The following is a 14,393-nucleotide window of genomic DNA, read 5'->3' as shown; positions in this document are numbered from 1 at the left end:
TAATATATGTGTGTACATATATATCTGTATATACACATATGTATACACAAACATACATAACTATAGAATTCTGACTCTGCCAATTTCCTCATCTGTAAGATGAAAGTAATATCTACTTCATAGGTTGTTTTAAGGATTAAACATAAACATGTGAGAGCACCTGGCACAGTGCCAGACACATAACTGTAACCTACAGTCCAAAAAAATGTTTGTTTTCCTTAGCCTTCAAAAAGACAATAGAAATTTCCAAGCTTAACAGCCTTTGTTAAAAGCTATCTCTAACACAAGAAAAAGTAATAATCTTAGCAGCTGTCTTTTGTTTTTTCCTTCTTAATCAAATACACATACACTCTCCATCTAACAATTTTAATAGCTCTTTACTGACTTCACATTTTGGAATGCCAGTTATGTAACACCAGTAACTTTTATTTAAAAAAATAAGAAGTGGTCGGTGTAACAAAAACGTAAGTTAATGTATGAAATGTAGTGATGTTCCTCCTTATAGAAAGTCTACACTTGCCCTGGCGGGTGTGGCTCAGTTGGTTGGAGCATCCTCCAATAACAGAAAAGTTGCGGGTTTGGTTGCCAGTCAGGGCACATTTGCAGGTTGCGGGTTCCATCCCCAATCCACGTGTGATCTATCCCCAGTCCGGGCATGTACTGGAGACAACCAATCGATGTTTCTCCCCCACATTGATACTTCTCTCTCCTTTCCTCTCTCCCTAGAAATAGCAATGAAAAAAATGTCCTCAAGTGAGGATAAAAAAATAAAATTTAGCTCTGGCTGGTGTGGCTCAATGGATTGAGTGCCAGCCTGCGAGGGTCACAAGTTCAATTACCATTCACGGCACATACCTGGGTTGTGGGCCAGGTCCCCAGTGAGGGGCACGTGAGAGGCAACCACACATTGGTGTTTCTGTCCCTCTTTTTCCCTCCCTCCCCCTCTCTCTAAAAATAAATAAAATCTTTAAAAAAATTTATAATTTTTAAAAGTCCTTATCATTTAATATATAAAATAAATCATTAGTCAATAAATCTCTAATGACTCCAAAGAGAGCAAAAAGTCAATAATGAAAACTCCCCCTCTCCTAGATAAAATAAATAAGAATCTGAACCCATCATTTATAATTTTTAAAGATGTATTTATGACCTGGTAACATTTCACTAACTGCTTGAAATCAGTCACAATTGCTCTGGTACATCCTAAGAGAAAATATTAAAAACAAAAATAAATTAACATTTCAGCATCATCAACAGCTACCTAAACTATCAATGCCAAGATTCAGATTTAACCAATGTATCATTTCTCAATCCCCACTATTTCTCCAATGACACAGCATGCATCATTCTCATTGTTAAATTCTGCTAAATTTCTCATTGTTAAATACTGTTAAAAGTTTAGGTCAATGAACAAATGCTTCTCATTACAAAATTCAGTATTTGTAATAGAATCATGGATTTAACATGTAAAGCCCTGAAAGCATTTTCTAAACACATGAATTGTTTTGCGAGTTACTACTTTCCTTAGGTTTGCCGACATGGAAACACACGTGTTTTCAATTATGTCACAAAGACTATGGCTTCTGTTCAAACCTAGATTTTATTGTTTATAAAATTAGAAACAGATACAAATATATATAAATATATGTACACACATATACACCTAGGCTATATATTATATAGGAACAGTTGCAAGGTTTAATGTGTTATATAAGACGGTGCTTGACACACATGTGAGGAAATTAATTTTAATCTTTCGAATAGATAATTCATTCATAAACAAGCCTTTTCTAATCTCAAAGATATTCGTATACATGCTATCACAATTATTTATACAATTTGGTCAAAATTAAGTTAAGTGAAAATACTGATGAGCTCTAGCAGCTTTATTTTCTTAAAAATAAGAATTGTTTATTGCCATTGTTTGCCATTTTTAACCCAGAAAGGGAGGATTCTAATTTAATCTTGAGTGTCTTTAAGTGCTCAAAAGCCCATGGCAGGGAGGAAGGAAAAAAGGAAGGGAGGGAGGGAGGGAGGGAGGGAGAAAATACACACACATACATACAACGACGACGACGACGACAACAACAATACTCATAGACAGTCTGGTGACTACCAGAGGGAAAGAGTAGGGGGGGTGGAAGAGGGTAAAGGGGGGATAAGCGGTGATGGAAGAAGATGTGACTTTGGGTGGTGCACACACTGCACAATATGCAGATGATGTGTTATAGAAGTGTACACTCGAAACCTATATAATTTTATTAGCCTATATTACCCCCATGAATTCAATTTTTTAAAAAAATTCCCAAAGCTTTTTAATCAATTCTTTACTTACAAATACACGAATTTTTGTTTATGTCTAAATTTTAGGCTTAAAGGTGATTTAAATTTCTTCTTAATAATTTCCTGTACTTTTCCAAATTTTCTGCAAATTACATGTGACCTCGATAATTTAAAAAAGAAATGACTTTAAAGCAATAATTAAAACATCTGAGTATGAAATATAAATCAGAGGGCTTGGTATCGGTCATTCCCTCAAAAAAAAAATGTGTAGGACCAAAGGACTAACCTATGAATTTATGATTTCTCATGGTTTGTTCAAAAGGGACACACGTTAAATTCTAACTCAGATCTACCAGTAGTAATAGGAGAAGAAAAGAATGGTACAAGTTATACCAAAAACGCACTCCTTGATATTTTTTGTTAATACCAACCTTATAATACAGAGCCATGGGAGTGACGGTGTCCTCAGCGAAGGCCGCACTGGGTGGGGAAGAAGCGCACCCGCCCGCAGGCGCCGGCATGGGAAACCGGCGTCGCTGCTGAACACCGCGCAGCTGCAGCAGCAGCGCAGCGCCCTTGGGCAGCCAGGAGTTCTCCAGGCCAGGATGCCAACAGCGCCAGGACAGGACTCCCCAATGTGGGAAAAGAAACCTCCTAGGTTTAAGTTACAAATCAAAACCCTAAAGACAATGATAATGAATTTTAATTCAAAAACCCATTCCTGTTTCTTTTGAAGGATACACTAATTCATTATTTTCCAAGCATCTAAACTGCATACTTCTTTAAGAAAAAGATTTATTTTTAGGGAGAGGGTAAGGGAAGGAGAAGAGGAGGGGAGAAACCTCCATCAGTTGCCTCTTGTCTGTGCCCCAAATGGGACCAAACCCACCACCCAAGCACGTGCCCTGACCAGGAGTCAAACCAGCAACCTTTCCCTTTGCAGAACAAGGCCAACCAACTGAGTTGCACCACTCAGGGCTAAACTACATACTTCTTTTACAGGATTTTAAAAATAAAGGCCAACTCTTCTTTCCCTAGCAATTTTAATTCTCTCTCCTCATCTCCCTCAGTAAAACCTGACCCAAAATCTAATATAACTTCTTACCAAGGGACCTAAAGCTATGCAATACAGGAAGTTCTCCCTCTTCCATATCTTCTGGAATAAGTGACGTGAGAGGTTTCTGAATATGTATAAAGATAATGGAATCCAGCTGTTAAAATTTTTATTTCAAATTAATATTTTATTTTTAATTGCTTCAACTAAAAGATTAAAGGCTTTAATAACTTTTAAATAAACTGCATACTTTATCATCAGTCTTATCATAGCTTTTTGAAATTTATTTCATCCCACTTTTTTGGTGCTCTGTGTATGTTTAACTGTGGCAAATATATAAAAAAATTTGCCATTTTAACCACCCCCAAATGTACAGTGCTGTGGCATTAGGTACATCCACGCTGTTGTGCAATCATCACCACCATGTACCTGCAGAACTTTGTTTTGATTTTTATTTATTGACTTTAGAGAGAGGAAAGGAAAGGTGGGGGGAGAGACATCAATTTGTTGTTCCACTGATTTATGCATTCACTGGTTGAGCCTTGTTTGTGCTCTGATGGAGGATCGAACCCGCAACCTTAGCATATCAGTACGATGTTCTAACCAACTGAGCTACCCGGACAGGACTGCAGAAATTTTTCATCTTTCCCAACTGAAACTCTGCACCCATTAAACACTAATTCCCCCCTCCTTCCACCCTTCAGTCCCTGGCAACCATCATTCTACTTTCTGTCTCTATGAATCTCACTACTCTGAAGACCTCATATAAGAGGAATCATATGTCATAAATATGTCTCAAATAATATCATTTGATCCAATGTCATTTTTTTATAACATTGATGAGATGCTGTAGGAACTTCACCCCTGTTTATATCATTTAGCCTGTGGTAAAACTGGTTTCATTACACATCACCTCACTTAAAGTCCCAGAACCTACCAACAATGTCAAGTGAGAATTTACTGTATCTCATATGGCTCTTCCATCCTCCACTTTGTCCTGTAGAATATTGGAAGTAAGAGAAGAGATTTCTCTATAATCTAGCAGTACTTATCAAACACTTGTCAATAAAAGACCTACAATATATACAAAACAGACCTGTGTATTTGTTTAAACCTTAAAGCAGACACACTATCTAACAGTCCAAGTTTATTAAAAATGATCTTCCATGCCAACATGCAAAATTCTCATTTAAAAAATCTATTTTGGAGAGCACAGGAAAAATTTTCCTCTTCTGGGTATGTATTCTCAAGGGGGTACGGGTAAGGATTGCTTTTTCAAACAGCACTAACATCCACACACCAAGGAGAATCTATAGCTACTCCCTCCCTCTCTTTCTTCCCTTGAGAATGAGAATCATTGCCATCAAGCCATTATTGTTAAAGGTGTATATGGAGTATCTTTGAATATTTGGGAAAAGAAGAAAGTCTGCAAATCAATAACCAGAACAGTGTTTCCCAAAGTGGTCTAGAACACGTGTATGTGCGAATATGTAAGATCAATGAGGATAAGTAAAAGTCCTGTAGTTATGAATATGATTTAGAAGTATAAGCAATATGAACCCATAATATATTTTACCTTTAAAAATTATTTATATATTCTATCCACTAGGAAGGTTCAAGAGCAATAACCAACCAGGAGCAATGAGCACCATGAGCACTCAGATTGTAAATGCCATTTCCCACCAAAAAAGCAACAGGCCCCTTTAAAAAGTGATTTATTCCAGTTCTGGAAGAGGAAATACACAAGATGAGTCTGGAACATCTCATAATAGAAAACAAGAAAACTGACAAAGATTACTGGAACTCTGTCTAAAGGGCTCAGGAGCAAACTTGGAAAACCTCTCTTAGCCAAAGGTGGGATAATTTTTAGCATTTAAAAAAACAGTAACTTTGCCCTGGCCAGGAGGCTCAGCTGGTTGGAGAGTCATCCCGTGTACCAAAAAGGTAGCAGGTTTAATTGCCCATCAGAGCACATACCTAGGTTGCAAATTTGATCCCTGGTCAGGGCGCACATGGGAAGCAACCGATCAATCCATGTACCTTCTTCTCTCTCTTCCCCCCCTCCCTTCCTCTCTCTAAAATCAATAAACATATCCTTGGGTGAGGATTGAAAAACGATAACTTTAATAAATTCAAATGCATGAAATATTTAAATCCATGAGTTCATAATTATATGTAAATAGCAAAAACAACAACTACTCTGTCATCTTTGGAGGCTGCAAGGGAACCAGCTCTGTATTTTGAAAACAAAGGGAAAACCACACATTTATCCTGCCTTTCCTATATGAAATGCACCTCTGGGTAACCAGACAGCTGGTAATGTATTAAAGATTTGTTCTTTCAATATATTTCAGGTGACACGTAATAAAAGAATGATAAAATCAGAACACAGACACTTTGAATCCCTAATAAAACCACCACTTTGAACCCCTAATAAAACAATGATCTAGGCAATGATCATCAATGGCTGGGGACAACAAATAGAGTGATGACCAGGTATCACGTGCCTCCTTACGGAAATACATGACACCAGCTGTGAAGTAGACTTTCCAAAAAAAAAAATCAAACCAGAATCTGATAAACCTTCCATAACTAACTACAAATTAACAAATTTGAAGGATAAAAGAACACATCTACAAGACATGATATGGATGCAATGAGCAAAATCCATACAGTGGGAACAGGACAAACAATTCTACTTACTCAAAAAACAAGGGAATTATTCAATCAAGAACATAGCCTCCCACAGTAGAGAGCCATTTCCCTATTTTATTTTTCTTCTTCGTAAAATGAAATGACCAAAAGAAGGCATTTTAATTCCAAACTGAACTGTCTTAAAATAAATACTGTTTGCTTGGAGTTCACTGTGCTTGATTTCAATCTTATACATATTTTTTAAATCAAAATATAATTAGCATATTCATTCATTCCAGACATTAATTACTTGCTTTATGTCTAGAATCGGGCTATGTACTGAAGATTAAAAACATGAATAAAATATAGCCCTTGATCTCAAGAAATACTGGGAGTCAAGAAATACTAAAACACATTAATTATCATTAATACATGCAATAATAAAGGTAATGTATCCAGCAGACACTACCAAACCAGCGGGCCAGACCAGGAGGGCTTCCGGGAGAAAGCGGCACCAGCAGAGCTGGGCCTCTGAGTAGGTGCCCGCCGCGGCTGGGAGCCCTCAGGTCAGGACAGGTAAGCACAGTCAGGACAGGAGAAACTGCAGGTGCAGAAAGCACTGCTGGACGTGTGAGAGGCTTTAGGGTCTGTCTGCCCTTACACTTCAGAAAAGGTGCATGGCTTTAATTTTGCAGCTGTAAAACCAATTTCTTAGTCTAAACCAAAACCATGAAACCTAATTTCTTTCCCCTTATCCTTAGCCAAGTGAAATTGTATAACTTGCATTTAAAAGGTAGGCTTGGAGTGTTTGATTTTATTATTATTCCACGCTAATTTCAGAATTAAGAAGGGCATTGGCATTTGTTTAGTACTAGGAGGTATAAGGTTGAATGTAAACTGGTAAACATGTGAATTGAATAACTTACAACAGGCAATCAATACATGTACTAAAGAAGGTATCACTAGAACTCATTCCTTTACTAAAAAAAATCACAGTGTGCTTGCCTGAGAAATGATTGCCTTCACATTTCATAAACATGATGGTGCTCAAAACTGCTTAAATTTAGCCTTTGTGTTGAAGGACACAATTGTGTACAAAGGAGTTTTATATATAATAGGAACCACTACAAAGGTGAAGGCTCAGCCTAACCACGGCAGGACTCTGGCAAACATCGGAGCAAATCCCCAGTGCGGGTCAAGTGGGAAGAACCCCACCGTCCCAACCCCAGAGAGCGTCTTGCATTTGGCAACAGAGGGTCAATCGGAAAGTATGAGTGACATCTGCTCTGATCATCCCTCAACATGGAAATATGTCCTTTTTTTTTTAATGTCATGATACCTAACTCAAAAAATCTTCCCATGTGAAGATATGTTGCCCTCAACTGTGAAGCAATACAGGTGTAAAATGCACACTCTGCCACCTATCGGTTATACACCCTTACGGCAATTTCTTAAGCCTTAGTTTCCTCATCTGTAACACAAACTACAGTTATACGATTCAGCAAAATACCTGGCACATAGCAGGTATTCAATAAATGTTGTTGTGAGGCCTTCGACTGACATGGGTGAGCACATGAGGTCTGTCAATCACCAGCAAAGGACTTGGCACAGGGCAGCACGTACCTCATGTTGCTTTCTTACCTTGGTTCCTTTCCTTTCTTAGGGCTAGGATACTAGTATTTATCTATCTTGTCATTCTAACAGTATTTAGAGAAGAGCTTCACAAAAGGAGTCCATGGTAAATCCTAACTAACTCAAAAGGCTTGTGCAACTACTTCTGAAAACTTACTCAACAATTCCTCAATGCCACGTGTGGCGCACAAGCTCTCGCTTCACCAGTTCAGTTACTGCACACTATAAAAATAATACTCGAACTTACAGAAACAGCTCTCTTACTGGGAGCTTAAGCCACTTCCAAATAACAGTTCATTACTAACAATGACAGGATCAGGCAAATATACAACCATATTTTGAGGGAAACCCAAGGCTCAAAGAGGATGTGTTTTATACCACAAAGTCAGTCAATGGCAAAACAAGGACTCAAACTCGGAAATTTTTGCTTGGAATGGAGAATTTTTTTCCAGCCCAGATTGCATTTCCTTAAAGTACAAAAGTTCATTGATTCACATCAGTTTCCCAAGTCTTCACTCAGTAAGTATGAAATCTATATACAGTTGTGATTAAACATTTACAAAAGGAACAATGTAAAAATATTTTCTTTATTTAGCTATACCAGTGTATCTTTCTCTGTAACATCTGAGATTGATCCTAAATCTTTTTGCTTTTTTAGAGAGGTTGGTTTATTATATTAAGCATAATTATTTTTAAACTTACTACAAATAGAATAAATTAAAATTGTACACAAAATTTAATGTTTTTATCCTATGAGCTTTTTATAGTTCATCTTGTTTCCGTTGGCCATTTGCTTTTAATGTGCAACCAGTGAATAGTGAGTTTTTTTATGTTTTACATTTTAAAAAATGCAGTCTTCCAAAAGCTCAGCCAGAAATGTCCATTTCAGAAAGCTGACTCCAGCCAGTTGGCTTAGTGGGTGACATGTGCAAAGTGAAAATGTAACAGAGTGATTTTCTGCAGGTCAGATGGAATCACTTAGCCGACTCAACATGGTTTCCCGGCCGTGCCTCAGGAGGAAAGTCCTTCAGCTAGCAAGTGTTTCTTCTAAACATCAGACCAGCTACTGCTGTTTCAACACTGGTGTTATCTAGACCCACGTGACTGGAGTACCTGTATGGTCTGATAATTACAAGTGTTATTCTGTATCAAAATATAATTAGAATATATTTGCATTATAAATGTTATATGATGTCAATATAAAATTTAAGTAACCAGTGGGTAGTGTTTGGGAGGACAAAAATTTTAATTTTAATCATTTCCTCTGTTTTTGTAGATTCTTTAAACCCAAAACACTTCACCAATAATGATTTGTGTAAGCAGAAGTGCTAAATGTCAGAAAAAGCATCTTGAGTGTTAAAAAATTAGGGACTGAAAGTTATCTTAAGCATTCTTTTTTCTGTAACTAACAAATGATTAACATACAGCCTTTTTAGTAAAAATTACAATACATCAATGTCTGAGAAAATCTGCTGTTGAAAATGAAGTGTCAAATTTCACCAAACACATTCACTGTTTTTCCAAAAGATTGCACTTTCATTGGGTAAGTATTTTAAAAAGAAAGGCAATGCCAATTTTACAAAATAATCAATAAAACGAAAAGCAATTGGGTCCATCCAAGGGACCGCTGCCTTCACACATCACCAACAAGCTGGGCAAACACATTCACTGAATAAGGTCACAGTTGTCCCACAAACTATGGCCACAGGAAGAAGCCAACACGGTAAACTACTTGCAGACACTAAAACTGATTTTCAGTACAATTACTACCTGATCACCTTTGTACTCCTCATAGATACCTTTTTTCCCAAAAATCAGGAACTGTATTCATTAGTAAAAAGCCATTCTTTTTCACTCCAGTAGCTTGTTACCTTGAATGGAATAGAGTACCCATACCTGTATAAAAAATAATTAATTTTCTTTGTATAGAGGGACACTAATCTCTTTCCTTGGTGAACAGAAAACACCAAGTGCAGCTTGGTTTTTTGCAAAGATTGGACTGAGGCCTAGGTTTGGGAACCAGAAAATTGTGTCAACCATCAATAAAGAACTTCTGCTACTAATGGAAGAACCATTCTATTTTTAATGGCAGAATGTGGAAAGAGGTTATAGTATTCTTATTCTTATTAAAAGCAGAAGTGTAGATGTCACTGTACTAGCCAAAAGAACAGTATGTACATTATGACAATGTGCATTGAACAAGAACACAAAAGGCCTGGTGGCCTGGTTTCAGAAGTATGTGCTGCCTTATAAGGGATCAGAGTTCAATGACATTAAACAACGCCTTTGATCCTCAAATGGGCAAGAATGAGGGAACTAATAACAATGGATTACAGATGGTAATAACAACCCTTTCCCTGTCTAATGTAGGAATCAGCATTCGTGTCTTCCCTTTTATGTTAGTTTCCTAAAACTTATATAAAATTTTTCTAAGAAAAATTTCAAGAAAAAGGGACAGGGTGCAAATCAAAGAGAAAATACCTCGTTATATATATATATTTAATTTAATGATAAATGGTTCCAGAGCATCTCTCCTCAAGCTTCTAATGGCTCTATTGGTTCACATGTTGGCTCTATTGGAACATGTTGGCTCACATGTGATGAAAAATATGCAAAGTTAATTCCTCCTACCACATAGAAGTGGCACTTTAGGCCACTTATTGGAGATGAGGTACCTCCATTCAATTGGGAAAATAAGAACATGGATCCAGTCAGTAGTAAATGCATTCCGAACTGTTTCCTGGTCACAAGAGTCAGTTTTCTGGGATCAACCATAACGTTTTACTTAATCCCCAAATGGCAAAAATGGATGCAGAAGTTGGACAGGTGCAGTTAATTAGCGAAGGGCTCGAACCTCACTGACTCTCAAAGTAATTTTATTCTCTAATACAAAGCATCCTTACCATTTGGCATCCCTTAGAATCTGTACACAAACAAGTCGATAAAATGTTAGAAGAAAACATTTCAGAGAGGAAAAAAAAAAGCAGCTAGGGGAAGCCAAGGGACAGGGTGGCCCTGACCAAAGAAAAAGAAAACACACAGACCTCTAGGGTTTGTAATCCCTGGGAATTCAAATGCCACAGGACTCACTGGTGAGCACAGGGCTCAGGGAACGCAGTTATAAACGAAGCCTTGACCAAGGTCTGTCTCACAGCAAACCCGATGAGCGCAGCAACCTGTCCTGCCGGTATTTTCCCCTTTGCTTAAGGCGCAGTTGGAACATACACACTCACAAGCCAGCTGAATACCTGCAGGAGCTTCCTGTCTAATGAACAGTATTATAAGGGCTATAGGACAGCAAGGGCTAACTGGAATCCCTTGGAACTGCCCCCAACCCACCAACATAGCACATTTTTCAAACTCAATACTCTTCCCTAAGGAAATTGCCGAGATTAGTGCCACCATCAAAGACTTGAAAGACACAACAGTGATGCACCCTCATTCAATATCCTGTTTGGCCTGTGAAAGAGCCAAATGGATCTTGGATAATGACTGTGGATTATCATAAACTTAGTTGGGAGAGATTCCAATAACAACTACTATTTAAAACTACGGTATATTTAGTGGAAAAGGTCAACATATCCCATGAAACCTGGTGCAAATATTAACCTCATACATTGTTTTTATCCAAATGAACAAAGACAAGTCGTTCCCTTCGTCTGCCACAGATGGCAGAATAGGCCATGGTCATGGCCGGTCAGTCACAGGGCAGCCAGCGGCTGCTGCAGGCCGAGGAGCAGGCGGCCGAGAAGGTGTCGGAGACCCGCAAGCCTGAGGCGGACGCAGACCAGAGGAGCTCAGGCTGAAACGGAACAGGACCACCTGCAGAGGGAGAAAGGGTTTGAGGCCACGGAGGCCGCAGCTCTGGAGTCCCAGGGCAGCCAGCTGCAGCACTGACATGGAGAAGGAGACCCAGGAAATGACTCCCTGGGTCATTGCCCTCTGGAGGACAGACTTCTGGCAGAACAGGGATGAAGTCCTGGATAATATCTTGGCCTCTGTCTGCGAAACCCAGCCAAAAATAAAAACTACTGCATAAATGGATAGAGTGAAAAGAAAGAAGTGCCTGTCCCATGGATTGGCGGTTTAGGTGCCTTCATGGAATATGAAGCTGTAGCAAAGCTCAACCTTTATTCTTGTGAAAAAGCATTAAATTACTTCTGTATAATATATAGTAGACTCCTTCACTTTTTGGAGAAGAGCAAATCTAGCTTCTTTGTACAAACTTACAGCTTATCCAAAGATTTCGCCTAAACTTTTACCTTGTATTTCTTAGAAATTTAATGAGTATACACTGTCTGTTTTTCTATGCCTTTCAGCCCAAGCAACATTTATATCAATACTGGCTTTTTCTTCTATAGAGTTTTTAAAAAATATTTTGAAGAAAGAGAGAGATTATTTTTTTTTCCCTAAAGCTTTCTTGAAGATCAGGAACTTTATCCACGCGAAAGCAGTAAATAGTTACCTGTAACCTGTGTGAAGCAGCCCTCAACCTGAAAATAGTCCTTTCTGGCTAAGGGCTAGAACAATGAATACTAGTATAATTGTTCGGGCTGCTTTTAGTTTCTCTTAATCAAAATTCCTAGATTATATAATTCAAGAACTTTTACATGTTACATGTTATTGCTTGGTGTACTGGTAATCATTTAAAACTAAAGACTCTTTGTGATGCAGAAAAAAGGATATCTTCACTTTCTTTCTTCTGGGCTATTTCAGTTCTCCTGATCTTACATTACAAGACCGTCCTCAGGGAACTTGGTCATCCTGCTCTCTATCCCAAGGAACACAGTGCTAGTCCAGTCCACTGATGACACTGTAACCAGACCTGGTAGGCAGGAAATGGCAAGGACCCCGTAACAACCGAAGACCCTGCACACTATGAAGGTTCCAGGACTGTCTGGGGCATGCTAAGGTATGCCCTCTAAAAAAAGTATTACACCAGCTTCCAAAAAGAAAAAAGCGCATAACTTGGAGAGTCCCTTGAATTCTAGAAGCAAGATACAGCACATTCAAGTAGAGCTACTATTTTTAGGTAGAGCGCAGAGCAAGCGAGGGCCCTGCCGCTGACCAAGGCTGCAACGTTAGCCTCCTGCTTGTGCCCAGCAGACCCGACGGGACCTGGATTATCTGCAGCAGACAGGCCTGCTGGCTACGCGTGTCGTGCCACTGAAAAACCCCAAAGGGAGAGTCGCTGCACAGGCCACAGGGTCTTCTGTCAACAACTATTCTCCATTGAGAAACAGCTCCTAGTTCTGCTGGGCTGTGATGGAGATGGAACATCTAGCAATAGGGCACCAAGTGGCTACATAATCGTGACCAGAGCTGCCCATTGTGAAGTGGGTTCCTGAGTCATGAAACCGAGCGTGGGAAGCAGCATTTCGACATTAACTAGAAATGGGACACTGAAAAGGAGAGCATAAGCTGCCAGGGCAAGCAGCGCACGTCCCTCAGGGCCTACTCCTGCTGCTCCGCTGCCTCTTCCAAGGCCCCCGGAGTAGCTCCCTAGGACCTCGGAACGGAAGAAGTGAAAACACGCAGGCTTGGCTTACTGGTGGGTCTGCCTGGTAAGAACGGTCGGCCGCACTATCGGTGTCCCACGCCAGCATATGCCTGAAAAACAGGAAATCTTCAAAGGATAATCTTCCCAGTGAGTTTAACTTTGGGCAAGAGAGCTGGTCCATCACTTCACTACAAGTGTGACAAGGCCTGAGATTCATATTTACATAGACACAAATGTACATGTGGACATTTAGAAAGTAGTTTCCACCATGGCCTGTGTAGCTCAGTGGATTGAGTGCCAGCCTACAAACCAAAATGTTGCCAGTTCAATTCCCAGTCAGGGCACAGGCCTGGGTTGCGGGGCAAGTCCCTGGCTAAGGGTGTGCGAGAGGCAACCAATCGATGTTTCTCTCATCAACGTTTCTCTTCCCCTCTTCCTCTCCCCCTTCCCCTGTCTCTAAAAATAAAATACAAAAATGTAAAAAATAAATAAAAAGCAGTTTCCAGTTTACTAAAAATCAGGAAATAAGGATGGTTGATTTACAATTTTTGTCCATGAAGCCTCCACAGCAGCACCTCTCGTAGTATGGTCTGCTGATTTCCTGCGGCTTCTGTACGAGAGTTAGCAGGGTGGGGGTGGGAGGGGCTTAAATGCAGATCCCTAGGCTCTGCCCCAGACTTCTCCCATCTGAATTTCTGGAAGTGAGGCCCTAGAAGGCACTCTTTGAGCAAGCCCACCTAGAAAACTCTCTGCACACTAAAGCTTAAGAACCACTGTTCCAAAGCACAGGTTGTCAGGGTACGGCATCGGCGGGCATCACCAGGAACCTGTTAGAAAAGCAGGTTCTTGGGCCCCACCCCAGTCCTACCGCACCAGAAAACCTGAGAGCGGGGGCCCAGAGATCTGTGTTTCAACAAGCCTTCTAAGTAATTCTGGGGGACGCTAAAGTTTGGTAACCACTACTCTAGACTTTTGTCGGTTTTCTATATAACTAACATTCGGCTTTTGTCAGACAGCATCTGTTCCCAAATTCTACGTGATCCAAATAGGGCTAACCACTTACCAACCCACACCACTGACCAAAGAGCTGAGAACTTAAGCAAGACCTCAGCCATGAGAGCGTTCCATCCTCTGACCTTAGTGCTAGGCCCAAGAATAAGCATAAGCCCCAACTGGAGCCACTCAAAGTCCTTGGCAGGTCTTTGTTGGTTCGAATTATTAGGAGAAACTCTTATCTTCCTACACTAGAGGCTGCCAATGGGTGAATGGGCCCAAGCACAGCACCGAGTG

General features: G+C 39.7%; 1 protein-coding gene and 1 pseudogene across 1 annotated transcript in view; one reads left to right on the top strand and one right to left on the bottom strand.

Annotated features, from left to right (window-relative positions):
* The window catches only part of BBS9 (Bardet-Biedl syndrome 9), a 179,961-nt gene that overhangs the window by 122,083 nt on the left and 43,485 nt on the right, over positions 1 to 14,393 (bottom strand). The window lies entirely within an intron of this gene.
* On the top strand, positions 11,293 to 11,650 carry LOC129068901 (V-type proton ATPase subunit G 1-like; annotated as a pseudogene).

This window comes from Pteronotus mesoamericanus, unplaced genomic scaffold, assembly GCF_021234165.1.
Source record: "Pteronotus mesoamericanus isolate MK-2021 breed Mesoamerican mustached bat unplaced genomic scaffold, CSHL_Meso_final contig_220, whole genome shotgun sequence".
NCBI lineage: Eukaryota > Metazoa > Chordata > Mammalia > Chiroptera > Mormoopidae > Pteronotus > Pteronotus mesoamericanus.
This window is presented reverse-complemented; position numbering and strand designations above follow the sequence as displayed.